This window comes from Epinephelus fuscoguttatus, linkage group LG7 (assembly GCF_011397635.1).
Source record: "Epinephelus fuscoguttatus linkage group LG7, E.fuscoguttatus.final_Chr_v1".
NCBI lineage: Eukaryota > Metazoa > Chordata > Actinopteri > Perciformes > Serranidae > Epinephelus > Epinephelus fuscoguttatus.
This window is the reverse complement of record NC_064758.1, coordinates 1,351,291-1,367,169: the sequence shown is the minus strand read 5'-3', so window position 1 is coordinate 1,367,169 and position 15,879 is coordinate 1,351,291. Positions and strand designations below refer to the sequence as shown.

Below are 15,879 nucleotides of genomic sequence, written 5' to 3'. Positions count from 1 at the left end.
CTTCTTCTGTCCAGGTGGGATTGACGCTTTCCTTCTCAGCCTTGCAGAAATTGTGCAGTGCATAACAAGTGACAATTACGTGAGGGGTAAATGTGTAGTGAAAGTCACTCTGCTTGAGCAACACCCTCCAGTGTGACTTTAGTCTCCCGAAGGTGATTTCTACCGTGGTCCTTGCCGAACTAAGGCATACATTAAATGATTCCTGCTCAGGAGTGATGCGTGGAGAGAATATGTGTATGCTTTGATGAGCCAGTCCAAGAGTGGGTAGGCTTGATCACCTAATAGAATAGGAAAAGAAAGATTAATGATACCACCATTCCTGTAAATATGTAATTTACCCCAGTGATATGGTGCAAAAAATGTGCTTGATTTTGACCTGGTAATATGTATGAACCCTGATAGTAAGGTGCACAGGTGAGAAGAATAAACAAATAAATCTACAATAAATACCTAACAGGAAGAGGTTGATTGGAGTTCCATTGATTTCTCTCGGTTCTTTTGGTAGCTGATGAGCCTGGCTGAGCAATGCCGACTGTCTAAGGACATTTGCATCATGGGCACATCCTGGCATCTTACAGTTTATGTTCCAAAACCTAAAACAGATCAGATCACCACAGTAAGTAAACATTCATGATGTACAGACTATAAAGCGGGGCTATTCCATTTAGTATTACTTAAATAATGATAAACGTATTAATTATCAAAATCATAAAAAACAAACAATAAAATACTGGTCAGTATGAGTTGTTTTTTATATTTCCATATAATCTAACACTAAAGACGGATGTGTGCACTTTCAAAATATTGCGGCTAATCTCACTTAAATAAAAAAATATATTTTGCTCGAACTCACCAATACATGCCGGCCACAATGGCTTGGAGCGCATACGATGGCCATCCCTTTCTGTTAACAAAGTCCCTGTACCCATCACTGGGTGGCAAAACAGGGATATGGGTCCCATTGATGCAGCCGTGAATTTGTGGAATATGGAACTTCTGTTCAAACCGACGTGCTATTGAGACTGCGTCCTCTGTCGTGGGCACCTTGATAAGGTTTTGAATGACTGAGGACACCATTCCCTTGCAAAATATATTAACTAGCTTCTTCACAGTCGACTTACACACCAAACTGGTTTGCCACAACCCTGTACTCTGCACAACTGGCCAGTTTGTACAGGACAATGGTGGCCCTCATTTGCAGTGGTATGGGCGCCCGAACAGTCACATCCTAGGGTTTCAAAACATCTTCCATCATCCGACATAATTTCTTGAACGATTTGCGGGTTCCGCATTTGTAATATGATTACCACGTAAAGCATGTATGAAACACAACACAGAGCCACAAAAACAGCCATCTCTGCCATCTTCAGTCGTCATTAGTTTCCTCTTCGTGTCAACCGGAACTAGGTCAATACGCACTATATAAACAAGGACACAGCGCCGCCTGTGGAGGCGGAGTCAGATGTACTTGGTCAGAAATTTGATTTTCTCTTCTGCATTTGTGCATTTGTTCCCTTTGACATTGCAGACAAGAGGAGTAGTCCGATTTGACTGATGAAGGGGCTATGAGCTTAGCTCAACTACTGCGTGCATGTAAACGTACTGAGTGATGGCCAAGGATTTGGGTTGCATTCTTAGGTAACAGAGCTTTTTTTAACAAGGTGTTAAAAAGGTTAGTGGTCACCGGCAGCAGCCAGCTTCGCCGGTGCAGGTGCAGCCCTTCAATCTTTCCCCAGGTAGCCCCAGTGAGTAAACAGCTTCATTTTGAGCCACAAAACTCCTGTAGTACTGTTAACCATGTTAATACCACCAGGGTTGCCAGCACTCACACAAGGTTTCAAAATTTTCTGGGGGGAGAACCCCCCGAATCCCCCTTGAAATCTTTCCATTTGTCACAACAGGACATAGGACTGGATTTTTTTAAGCAGATGACTATACTACCATAGATTGATGAAATCGACCTTAAGCTGCGCCGTAAAACACTTAGGCCTTAGGACTTAGGCCTATAGATATGAATTTGTAAATGTACACTCATTTCTTTTGTTGTTTTGTTGTTTGCATATTAACTCTTTTAAGGCAAAAAACCCCCCAAAACGTGCCGCCGTGTCCACGTATGTTCATGACCATGCACGCACAAGCAGATATTACATCACAAGCTAAAATCTCACTCCAGCCCTCTGACCAAAGTTGGCAACCCTGGTACCACTAGCCGCTCTGACACTGCTAACAGCAGTAACAAAGCTAACAGTAGTACCTAAAGGTGGTCTGTGGCTCAAAATTGAGCTGCTTATTCACCCGGGCAACCTGTGGGTAGACTAGGAGAGTGGGCCCCATGTTTCCGCAGGGCCGCTGTTAGCTTCTGTAAGCTTCCGTAAGACTGGAGTGTTGCGCAGTGCAGTAAACTGAATAGTAGGAAAAGTTACCCCTCGACTGACAAGCATAACCAGCCAAAAACAGGCTGAATCACATCAACAGAGAGGGAGCAGGACAGAGGACGGAGGACAGGATTAGGTCTGCACGATATTGGAAAAAACTGACATTGCGATTTTTTTAAAAACTTTTTTTTTTTTTTTTTTGGCAATATATATTGCAATATTAAAAAATGCAAAAATTTTCACCAGATGAGTTGAATAGCTCTATTTGGAAAGAATTAGGTTGACTCACCATGACACCAATGTATTCATATAATACCCTTCTATAAATCCAGGCCAAGGTCAATGATCTAACATGTCATACTCTCAATTAAGGGGGTTCATCTGTGAATGAAGAGATTGCTGGTATATAAAAGGGATCCAGGAGGCCATGTCTCTGTACTCCGGATTAAAACAGAGCATTAGGGTTATCATCTTTTTTATATCTGAAATAGTTCCATATTTCGGACGTTGACCTTTTTTTGGGGACTAAATTCTCCTTTACCGTTTCTCCCTCTTGCATGTCGCTCATTTTCAGTGTGTGACTGCAGCGTGTGCATGAGAGGGGTAGGGGCTGCTGAGTGCTCAGAGAGGGAGAGAGAGAGAGAGAGGCGAGCGGAGCAAGGAGCTTTCTTCAGAGCTGCTTTTCTGAAGCATAACAAAAGTTTACATGTTCTTAAAAAAAAGAGAAAACATCACGTCTTGGGATGTGACTGTCGCACATGCGCACATCGCGATGGCGATGTTCAAACGAACGATCAAACTGACAGTTGTGCAGCCCTACACAGGAGGACTGATAAATACTACACTCAGTATTGTCATATCAGGAATATCATTTATATAGTGACTTGGCTGTTGTAAAAATAATTGTTGCTGCTCTATCATTATTATTCAATATTCCTGCTCTGAATTAATTCTAATTGTATTTTCTAAAAACAATAGAATTGAAAAAACTTAATTAATTCCGGAAGGGAAATTCAGCTCTCCAGCAGCTCATAATAAAATAAAATAAAATACGTTAAAATAAGTGCACAAATAGACATTAAATTAAGATAAAATTGTCTATTACACAGTCCAGTCAGTTGTGGCTAATGTGATGTAGTAAGTGTGTGTCTCTGACTGGATTCAGAAGGTGTTAAACAGTCTTACTGCTATGGGGACAAAGGATCTCCTGAAAAGCTTTGTTCTGCAACGCAGTGAGATGAGCCGACTGCTGCAGCTGCTCCTCTGTCGCTCCAGGAGGCTGTGGAGAGGGTGTCTGCTATTGTTCATTATAGCTTCCTGTTTGTTCAGTGTGGCCCTGCCGAGCACTGAGCCAACTTTTTTAACCAGCTTGTCCACTTGGTGTTTTTGTCAGTCAAGCTGCCTCCCGAGCACACTGCAGTGTAGAAAAGTGCACTGGCCACCACTGTGTGATAGAACATGGTCAACATCTCCATTTCAGTGTCGCAGGAAGAAGAGACGGCTCTGCCCCTTCCTGTGGAGAGCGTCAGTATTCGAGGACCAATTTAGCTTGCCACAAGGTCCCTGACTCTCACTCCTGATCGCTCCTGATAGAAGCCACAATAGCTGTATCGTCAGAGTATTTTTGTATGTGGCAGGACTCTGAGTTGTACTTAAAGTCTGCTGTGTAGAGTGTGAACAGGAACGGTGCTAAAACAGTCCCCTGTGGAGCACCAGTGCTGCTTCTGACCATCTCAGAGACACAGTTTCCAAGCCTGACATACTGAGGCTGCTCTGTCAAGTACAAAACCCAAAACCAGTGAAGTTGGCACGTTGTGTAAACCGTAAATAAAAACAGAATACAATGATTTGCAAATCCTTTTCAACCTATATTCAATTGAATACACTGCAAAGACAAGTTACTTAATGTTCGAACAGGTAAACTTTGTAATTTTTTGCAAATATTAGCTCATTTGGAATTTGATGCCTGCAACATGTTTCAAAAAAGCTGGCACAAGTGGCAAAAAAGACTGAGAAAGTTGAGGAATGCTCATCAAACACTTATTTGGAACATCCCACAGGTGAACGGGCTAATTGGGAACAGGTGGGTGCCATGATTGGGTATAAAAGCAGCTTCCCTGAAATGCTCAGTCATTCACAAACAAGGATGGGGCGAGGGTCACCACTTAGTGAACAAATGCGTGAGCTGATTGTCGAACAGTTTAAGAACAACATTCCTCAACGAGCTATTGCAAGAAATTTAGGGATTTCATCATCTACGGTCCGTAATATCGTGAAAAGGTTCAGAGAATCTGGAGAAATCACTGCACATAAGCGACAAGGCCGAAAACCAACATTGAATGCCCGTGACCTTGATCCCTCAGGCGGTACTGCATCAAAACCGACATCAGTGTGTAAAGGACATCACCACATGGGCTCAGGAACACTTCAGAAAACCACTGTCAGTAACTACAGTTCGCCGCTACATCTGCAAGTGCAAGTTAAAACTCTACAATGCAAAGCGAAAGCCATTTATCAACAGCACCCAGAAACGCCGCCCGGCTTCATGGGCCCGAGCTCATCCAAGATGGACTGATGCAAAGTGGAAAAGTGTTCTGTGGTCTGACGAGTCCACATTTCAAATTGTTTTTGGAAACTGTGGACGTCGTGTCCTCCGGACCAAAGAGGCAAAGAACCATCCGGACTGTTATAGGCGTAAAGTTCAAAAGCCAGCATCTGTGATGGTATGGGGGTGTATTAGTGCCCAAGGCATGGGCAACTTACACATATGTGAAGGCACCATTAATGCTGAAAGGTACATACAGGTTTTGGAGCAACATATGTTGCCATCCAAGCAACGTCTTTTTCATGGACGCCCTGCTTATTTCAGCAAGACAATGCCAAGCCACATTCTGCACGTGTTACAACAGCATGGCTCCATAGTAAAAGAGTGCGGGTACTAGACTGGCCTGCCTGTAGTCCAGACCTGTCTCCCATTGAAAATGTGTGGCGCATGATGAAGCATAAAATACGACAACGAAGACCCCGGACTGTTGAACAACTTAAGCTGTACATCAAGCAAGAATGGGAAAGAGTTCCACCTGAAAAGCTTCAAAAATTGGTCTCCTCAGTTCCCAAACGTTTACTGAGTGTCGTTAAAAGGAAAGGCGATGTAACACAGTGGTAAAAAGGCCCCTGTGCCAACTTTTTTGCAATGTGTTGCTGCCTTTAAATTCTAAGTTAATGATTATTTGCAAAAAAAAATAAATAAAGTTTCTCAGTTTGACCATTAAACATCTTGTCTTTGCAGTGTATTCAATTGAATATAAGTTGAAAAGGATTTGCAAATCATTGTATTCTGTTTTTATCTACGATTTACATAACGTGCCAACTTCACTGGTTTTGGGTTTTGTAGTCAGTTATCCAGGAGGTCAGGAAGCGATCTACTCCCATCTAGGGCTGCAAGTAATGATTATTTTCATTGTCGACTAATCTGTCGATTATTTCTTCGATTAATCGACAAATCATTTTATTTAGAGATGTACCGATACCACTTTTTCCTTCCCGATGCTGATTCCGATCCCTGAACCTTAGGTATCTGCCGATACAGAGAACCGATCCGATACCAGCGCGTAAAAAAAAAATAGGATGGGATATAAATTGTTGTATGTCTCAACTCCTAAAACTCTATGTAAAATATTAAGAAATAAATACGTAATAGTAGAATGAATGCCATAAAACTTTTAAAACTCTTCAAATTTTTATTATCCAGTGTTGACACAGATCAAGACACAGCTTAAAGTGCAGCCACACAATTTGGTAAAAAGACATTTTATAGGCTACAGTAGAATGCTTTTTAAACTCTGCTCTGTTTCATTTGCCTGTAGCGTGTGTATGCGTAATGACATGAGGCATTACGTGGTATCCGATTGTTCATAGGCTGTACTCGCTGATAACCGATACCGCATTTGAGGCAGCATCGGAGGCATTTCCGATTTCCATCTAGGTCCAATGCAGCATGTAAAGAACTCGCATCTCCCACTCCCATGTGCTCTTGATAGGCAAACTGGAGGGGGTCCACAGCATCAGTGACAGCTGACTTCAGGAAATGGAGGACCAGGCGCTCCAGGGTCTTAATAATGTGTGATGTTAAGGCCACCGGTCGGTAGTCTTTTAACTTGGCTGGGCGTCCCACTTTGGGCACCAATACGAGACAAGATGTTTTCCACCGGGACTTTGCCTGTTTGAAGACTCCTGTTAAAGAGCCATTGAGGTGACACTGTGGAAGGAGGGATGGATGCAGGGGTAGGGTGAACACTGCCCCCTCCATAGGGTTGGGTACCGTTCATAATTGAACCGATACGGTACCAGTACCGGTATCTGGAATTTGGTACCGGTACCAAACAGTACCTTATTTCGGTACTTTTTAACTCTATGGGCCCTAGGCCTTTTTGGGGTATTTTTACTGCCTTCACTTTTAAGCTCATATCACAGTCATTATAAAGGCTACATACACATGTTTTATCTTGTTTTTTTCAGGACAATCTGGGCTAACCAGCCATCATTTCGTGTTCTTCTATGTGCCTGTATTTTATATTAATTTTTATATCAATGAAAAAAAAAACAAATCTGTGTGCCTAAATTCTTATATTTTTACATGTATCTCAGCATAGCAAGTCGGAAAATGACATATTCTGCCATATATGAAGAGGGGAGACTCTCTGGAATCTGGCAATATAAGGACCATGATGCTGGGACATTCTGTCACTTCACAGCTGTCCAAAACATGTGGTTTGTGCCAGGCGGACATGTTTGCCAGTATTTTTTCATTATTACAAGAAATTCTATTGACTCATTCACAAGTCAAAAATGTGTTTTATCTGAAAGAAACATGCAATATTTACATCTGAGATCACAGAAAAATAGTTAACCAAGTGCAATGATGTCCTCCAAGATAATATTTGTTTTTCAGTTTCACTTATATATTGGGGAGACATTTTGGGCATTGGTGGCGGGGCACGTGTCCCCCTCAATGTGTATGGTGACTACGGCCCTGTCAGCATGCATTAGGCTGCAGTTGTCTGGGTGTGCAAAGGTGAAGTACGCTGGTCTTGTCATACAAAGTTTGATGGAGTGTCAACTGGACAATATGGAGATATTTGCATCTTGAAAGCCGGACTACAAATGTGGATAGACAGGGAGAAACACATGCAAGCCTAAGACGTGGTAAGATACGATATTCCTCACTATATGAAGTGACTGCTAACAAGATTCAATTCAATTCAATTCAATTCAATTTTATTTATAAAGCACAATATCACAAATCACAATTTGCCTCACAGGGCTTTACAGCATGCAACATCCCTCTGTCCTTATGACCCTCGCAGCAGATAAGGAAAAACTCCCCCAAAAAAACCCTTTAACGGGGAAAAGGTAGAAACCCCAGGAAGAGCAACTGAGGAGGGATCCCTCTTCCAGGACGGACAGACGTGCAATAGATGTCGTACAGAACAGATCAGCATAATAAATTAACAGTAATCTGTATGACACAATGAGACAGAGAGAGAGAGAGAGAGATGCAGGTAATGACAGTAGCTTACAACAACATTATTGAAAGTAATAATATAGTTATAGTTCTGGCTACTGTGGTACAATATGTTGAAAGTATGTATTAATACCTGGCAGTATACATGTGTGACAATAGTCATATGTGTATAATAACAGTAGAAGTATGACTAATGATGGCAGCAGCAGCAGGAGGCATCTGGCAGGACCACGGCAGCAGCACAACCACACACGTCACGCTGTCCAGGCACCGTTGCGATATGAGTTAATCTGAGAGACAGTGGAGCACAAAGGCTCCGGAGAAGAAGCTGAGTTAGTGACATCCAGAATGGCCGAGTTAGCAAGATGCAGTAATAGAATGAGAGAGAGAGAGAGCGCGAGAGAGAGAGAGAGAGAGAGCAAGCACGGTGTATTATAGGGGGGTCCTCTGGCAGACTAGGCCTAAATCAGCCTAACTAGGGGCTGGTACAGGGCAAGCCTGAGCCAGCCTTAACTATAAGCTTTATCAAAGAGGAAAGTCTTAAGTCTAGTCTTAAATGTGGAGACGGTGTCTGCCTCCCGGACCGTAACAGGAAGATGATTCCACAGGAGAGGAGCCTGATAGCTGAAGGCTCTGGCTCCTGATCTACTTTTGGAGACTTTAGGGACCACGAGTAACCCTGCGTTCTCAGAGCGCAGTGTTCTGGTGGGATAATATGGCACTGTGAGCTCTCTAAGATATGACGGAGCTTGACCATTTAGAGCTTTATAAGTTAACAGTAGGATTTTAAATTCAATTCTGGATTTTACAGGGAGCCAGTGCAGAGAAGCTAAAACAGGAGAAATATGATCTTGTTTCTTAGTTCCTGTTAGTACACGTGCTGCTGCATTCTGAATTAGCTGGAGAGTTTTTAAGGACTTACTAGAGCTACCTGATAATAGAGAGTTACAGTAATCCAGCCTAGAGGTAACAAAAGCGTGGACCAATTTTTCTGCATCTTTTCGGGTCAGGATAGGCCTGATTTTTGCAATATTACGTAGATGAAAAAATGCAGTCCGTGAGGTTTGTTTTAAATGAGAATTAAAAGACAAATCTTGATAAAATATTACTCCAAGGTTTCTTACGGTAGTGGCAGGGGCCAGAGCAATGCCATCTAGAGAAACTATGTCATCAGATAAAGAGTCTCTGAGTTGTTTGGGGCCAAGAACAATAACTTCAGTTTTGTCTGAATTTAACATCAGGAAATTGGTGCTCATCCAAGTTTTTATGTCTTTAAGGCAGTTATGGAGTTTAGTTGATTACTTTCTTCTGGCTTCATCGATAAATACAACTGTGTATCATCCGCATAACAATGGAAATTTACAGAGTGATTTCTAATGATGTTACCTAAAGGAAGCATATATAGAGTAAATAGGATTGGTCCGAGCACAGAACGTTGTGGAATTCCAAAACAAACTTTGGTACGTAAGGATGATTCATTATGAACGTGAACAAACTGAAAACGATCAGATAAATAAGATTTAAACCAGCTTAGTGCAGAACCTTTTAGGCCAATTAAGTGATCCAGTCTCTGCAGTAGAATTTGATGGTCAATTGTGTCAAATGCTGCACTAAGATCTAATAAAACAAGTACAGAGACAAGTCCTTTGTCTGAAGCAATCAGAAGGTCATTTGTAATTTTAACTAGTGCTGTCTCAGTGCTATGATGCACTCTAAATCCTGACTGAAATTCCTCAAATAAATTATTATCATGGAGAAAATCACACAGCTGGTCTGCGACCACTTTCTCAAGGATCTTTGACATAAAGGGAAGATTAGATATTGGTCTATAGTTGGCTAACACCTCTGGATCAGGGTGGGCTTTTTTAGTAGAGGTTTAATTACAGCTACCTTAAAAGACTGTGGTACATAGCCTGTTAATAAGGATATATTGATCATATCTAATATATGAGTGTTAACTGAAGGTAAGACCTCCTTAAGTAGCCTAGTTGGGATGGGGTCTAAGAGACACGTTGATGATTTAGATGAAGAAATCACTGCGGTCAATTCTTGAAGAGAAATTGGGGAGAAGCAATCTAAATATATATTAGGTTTTACAGCTGTGTTTGAGGTTAGATAGGTACTATCTGAGGACAGGAGGTCATGAATTTTGCCTCTAATAGTTAGAATTTTGTCATTAAAAAAGCTCATAAAATCATTACTGCTAAGGGCTAAAGGAATACAAGGCTCAATAGAGCTTTGACTCTCAGTTAGCCTGGCTACAGTGCTGAAAAGAAACCTGGGGTTGTTCTTATTGTCTTCTATTAATGCTGAGTAATAGTTTGCTCTGGCATTGCGGAGGCCCCTCTTATAAGTTTTGAGGCTGTCTGTCCAGATTAAACAAGATTCTTCCAGTTTGGTTAATCGCCAATTCCTTTCAAATTTTCGTTATATTTTTTTTAACTTACGGGTTTGAGAGTTATACCAAGGAGCGAATTTTCTTTGCTTTTTTAACTTCTTTTTAAGAAGAGCTACAAAGTCAAGTGTTGTTCGCAGTGAGCCTACGGCACTATCGACAAAATGATCAAAGTCGGTACAGGAAACCTCTGTTACTGAGGGACTTGGTATTGAATTTAACGACGGAGTAATCTTTTCCTTAAATTTTGCGACAGCACTATCTGATAAAGATCTAGTATAGTAACTGTTGCTGAGTGGCATGTAATCGAGTAAAAAGAAATCAAAAGTAATCAGATAATGATCCGATAACGAGGGATTCTGTGGAAAGATTTTTAGGTTATCAATTTCAATTCCATATGTCAGAACTAGATCGAGGGTATCGCTAAAACAATGAGTGGGTTCATGTACACCCTGACTGAAGCCAATGGAGTCTAATAATGAGATAAACGCAGTAGCCAGGGAGTCATTATCAATGTCAACATGAATGTTAAAATCGCCTACAATAATAACTTTATCTGATTTAAGAACTAAACTGGAAAAAATCTCTGAGAATTCAGATACAAATTCAGAATACGGGCCAGGAGTACAGTACACTATAACAAATAAAAGTGGCTGCGAGGTTTTCCAGGTCGGATGTAAAAGACTAAGAACGAGGCTTTCAAATGAATTATAATCTAGTTTAGGTTTAGGGCTGATTAACAGACTAGAGTTAAAAATGGCTGCAACGCCCCTTCCTCGGCCGCTGCCTCGAGGAATGTGGGTATTATTATGACTGGGAGGAGTGGACTTATTAAGACTAACATATTCATTTTGACACAGCCAGGTTTCAGTGACACCGAGTAAATCAATATGATTATCTGATATTAATTTGTTTACTAACACTGCTTTAGACGATAGAGACCTGATATTTAACAGTCCGCATTTAATTCTCCTGTTTTGTCTTTCTGTCACAGAAGAGGTTTTAATTTTTATGAGTTTGTTATGCACAACTCCTCTTTGTTTAATTTTAGGTTTAAATAATGTAGGTGGTTGGGGGACAGACACCGTTTGTATAAAACTATGAAAACTATGGCTGGGTAACTGAACTAGAAGCTCAGAGAGGCGTATAGGACTGCGTCTCCGAGTCCTGGTCTCAACTCTTGGTTGTCAGGGATTTAAATTACTAATAAAGTTTGCCAGGTTCCTTGAAATGAGAGCAGCTGCATCCAAAGTGGGATGAATGCCGTCTCTCCTAATAAGACCAGGTTTTCCCCAGAAAGTTTGCCAATTATTAAAGAAACCCACATCGTTTGCTGGACACCACCTGGACAGCCAGCAATTAAATGATGACATGCGGCTAAACATGTCATCACTGATCAGATTTGGGAGGGGTCCAGAGAAAACTACGGAGTCCGACATCGTTTTTGCATATTCACACACTGAGGCAATATTAATTTTAGTGACCTCCGACTGGTGTAACCGGGTGTCATTGCCGCCGACGTGAATAACAATCTTACTGAATCTACGTTTAGCTTTAGCCAGCAGTTTTAAATTGGATTCAGTGTCGCCCGCTCTGGCCCCAGGGATACATTTGACTATGGCCGCTGATGTTGCTAACTTCACATTTCTCAGAATAGAGCTGCCAATAACCAGAGTTTTATCCTCAGCGGGTGTGTCGCTGAGTGGGGAAAAGCGGTTGGAAACATGAACAGGCTGGTGGTGAGCCGTGGGCTTCGGCTTGGAGCTGTGCTTCTGGTGAACCGTAACCCAACCTCCCGGCTGAACGGGAGTTGCTGGAGGACAGTTTGCAGAGGCTAAGGCTATGCTATGTGGCTCCACACCGGCTACAGGGGGCTGGCTAACTACCGCAGCTACTGAATGGTTTTCCATGGTGCAGAGCCGCGCTTCTAATTCACTAAGCCTCGCCTCCAACGTAGCAAATAAGCTACAGTTATTACAGTTACCACTGTTGCTAAAGGAGGCAGAGGCATAACTGAACATTTGGCACACCGAGCAAGAAAGAGCAGAGGGAGAAGCCATCGCTAACTGTAAAGTTAATGTAGCTACCAAGGCTAGTAACATGCAAACAACAACTAAGAGATTAGCGAGAAAGCCGTAGAAAGGAGGAGAGCTATAAGTGCTTAAACAGAACCAGTGTGGGTTAAGACTTGAAGTAGACGTTAAAGCAACTGAAGTGAGAAAGCAGGCTAGTCGAATTCACCAGAGCAGTACAGAGACGCTGTCACAGAAACACCGGAAATGACACAACTCGCTTACCGCAATACGTCACCACGTCTGGATCTGTATAATGGATTGTAAAGAAATTCGTCAAGTTTTTATTTTGTAGACAATTGATCTCTATTTACAGCGTGATGGGATGACAGCACAATGATGTGTGTGGTCCTGCGCTTTCATGTGATATACGTGGCATTTCTGTGCGAGCCTGTGTTCGCGAGTAATCCATCCAAGAGTAATGTGTGTGCAAAGCTGTATGAAAGCTCTGTTATACATCATTTTATTGTAATTTTTGGCTGTGAAAACATTGGAATACCGACAAGTGCTGGGCCTTGTTGGAAAGCTACAATTCTGCTGTTTCCGCTGATATGTGTGGCTTCTCGCTATGACACACGGTCGCGGAGAAAATCCACAGAGAAGAATGGGTGTGAATTTGGATGCGTCGTTCGGGCCCATAGTCTAAACTTCTCAGTTTCAACATTTTATTGAGAACATTTAGGAACAGTGCTGCACGTTAACTTTTGTCTGCACATTGTTTTTGTCACCATTGTTGCTGAGTCTGAGGTGCGAGTCATGCACTCTTGCTCCGCCGCCACCTCAGGTACCGAAATTTGGCACTGTTTCATTTTAAGTGAATCCGTATTCGGTAGTACCGACGTGAATCGGTACCAAGTACAAAAAGTACCGAGTTTCGGTACCCAACCCTACCCCTCCATCAAACCTGTTAAAGAACAGGTTGAAGTTGTTGGCTTTGTCCACATCACCATCCATAACCTGGCTTTTCTTCTTTGAATAGCCAGTGATGTTCTTCATTCCCTTCCACACCTCTCTGATGTTGTTCTGCTGCAGCTTACTCTCATCTTTCTTTTGTAGTCCACCTTTGCCTGTCTCAGTCTCCCCTTCAGCTCATGCTGAACCTCCCTGAGCCTCTCCTTGTCCCCTTTCTTGAACGCCAGCTTTTTCTGGTTCAGGAGCTGGTTGATATTATTTTTAACCCAGGGTTTATTGTTGGGGAAGCTGTGTACAGTCTTTACTGGCATCAGTGTCCCTACAGGGGGACTGGGGCAAATTTATATATTCTGTTAGAGTATTCACCCTCCTGTCCATGTCCATGGTGTTGTCCTGTGGCTCTATTAGTACAGTCTAGTCTGTATATTCAAAACAGTCCCTGAGAGACTCACTGGTCTTCAAGGTCCACCTCCTGACTGAGGGGGTGGTAACAGGTAACTTTAATACACAGGGTTTGTATGTAGGCTGGAGAGAGATCAGATTATGATCCTATATGCCAAGAGGTGGTGGGGCAGAGGCACTATAGGCGCCCTTGGCATTTTCATAAAACAAATCCAGTGTCTTATTCTTCCTGGTGGGACAGTCCACATACTGAACAAACCCAGTCACATAGGAGGAGAGAGTAGTGTTGTTAAAATACTAGGATGCTGCATCTGAATCCTAGCAACAGTTTCATGGATGACGTCACATGCCACTGCCGTCGCTGCCCATGGTGGAATGTAAGGCTGTCTTTACACTACCATGTCTTGATGCCCAATTCCGATTTGTTGCCTATATCCGATTTTTCCGAAACACGGAGGCAAAACAGAACGCAGCCAGCTTCCATTTTTTTGTGCGACACTTCCGGTCCAGCACTCTTGACCACTGTGTAAATGTCCCACGGTATTTGCTACAGTGACATTACTGCGTGCATTGAAATGTTTACATTGCTGAAAGCAATTTAAGGACTAACTTTAAATATTTGAAGTTAATCGTTAAAGAATAAATCACCTAGAAAGCTCCACATAATTTAAAAGGTAACAGAGCAGTGTAAATGTCTGTGCAGCTGCAGACGGGTGCGGCTGGATGATTGATGCATACATGCTGATTCAGGTGCTATCAGAGCCGATCCGCGCATCACTATGGCTTAATAATCAACTCAGTCAATAAAAACAACCCGTCCTGTGTTAGGAGTGTGTGTCGCTTACAGAAAGAAAGAAAGAAAAAAAGATAGAAAAGCAGCGTACACTTCACATATTTATTTCACAGTTGCGCACACGTTTGGCTGGCATGCAGAAGCACTGTTTGTGTGTCTGTGTGTCGAGGGTGTGCGAGCCGCAGCTTCAGCTGCTCAGGTAGAGAGGCTGTGTAGCCTTGTGTGTTTTTTCTCTGATTCAGTTCTGCAGGTTCTCTGCTGGTACACTGGAGACGGGGATGAAGCAGTTTGTCTCACTTGGGATAGATTGTGCTTTTCTTCATAGTTTTTGATTGACCTGTGATTTATTCGGCTTTCCTTCCTTTCCCTCGCTCATGAGCACGTCATCAAAATGTGCTGTCGTCACATTATTCATGACATACGACGTGGATTGCCAGGAAATATCCGATCTGTCTATTTAGATTACAGACCTGTTGGCAGATATCTGATTCATATCCGATATATTTCCACATATGAAGGAGGCCTGAATCTGATCTGACAATATTCGATATCATGCGTTTTTTTCCTGTTTACACGTTCATGTTACAGATCCGATCTGTGCCACTTGAGAGGAAAAAATCGGAATTGGGTCACTTGAACCATGTAATGTAAAGTAGGCCTAAACAATAATGGCGACAATGTGTGAAAACTCCCGTTGCACATAATATGGTCTAAGACCAACTGCCAACAGTTCAGTATCCTGACAACAGATCTTGTCCTTCATTGTGATATGCTGCTCACCTTCGCATCCCTGTCTGCTCGCACAGTAGATTTACACAGGTGTCAGGCACGTTGTCATTCAGCCACGTCTCCGTGAAGCACATAAGACTGAACTCCCTGTTGAGTCATCGGCTCCTTACCAATGCCAGCAGCTCATCACACTTGTTGGATAGTGAGTTTACATTACCCATAAGGACCGATGGCAGGAAAGGCTTGTATCTCCACCTCCTAGTTTTTAGCATTGCTCCTGCTCTGCAGCCTCGAAACGGCGGGTGTTTAACTCTGTAAGTTGATCCTCTCAGAGCCAGAAGATCGCCCCTTGTGTACACAACTTTACTCATCACACTGGAAAGATTAAAATCATTAAAAAAGAAAAAAAAAATACTCAGACATGACGTAAAAACAGGAGCCACTCAGACTTGATGGAGCACCAGTGTGACTTGCACATGTTATTAGTATGTGGACAGGAGAGCTGTTAGTTTGTTTACAGCTCACAATGAATAAATTCTCATGTTTAAGGGTGAGCAGCAGCAATTAAGCTTTGTGCTGAGTGCCAACAGCAACTGATGACTGGAAGCTTGAAGCTCACAGCAAAAACATCAACACTTCTATGAAGTAAAACTATTCATTTATTTTTATTTTTTTTG

The 15,879-nt window shown here is 42.3% G+C and overlaps 1 protein-coding gene across 4 annotated transcripts in view; it reads left to right on the top strand.

The window, feature by feature from the left end:
- The window catches only part of LOC125892004 (zinc finger protein PLAGL2-like), a 93,665-nt gene that overhangs the window by 27,471 nt on the left and 50,315 nt on the right, over window positions 1-15,879 (top strand). The window lies entirely within an intron of this gene.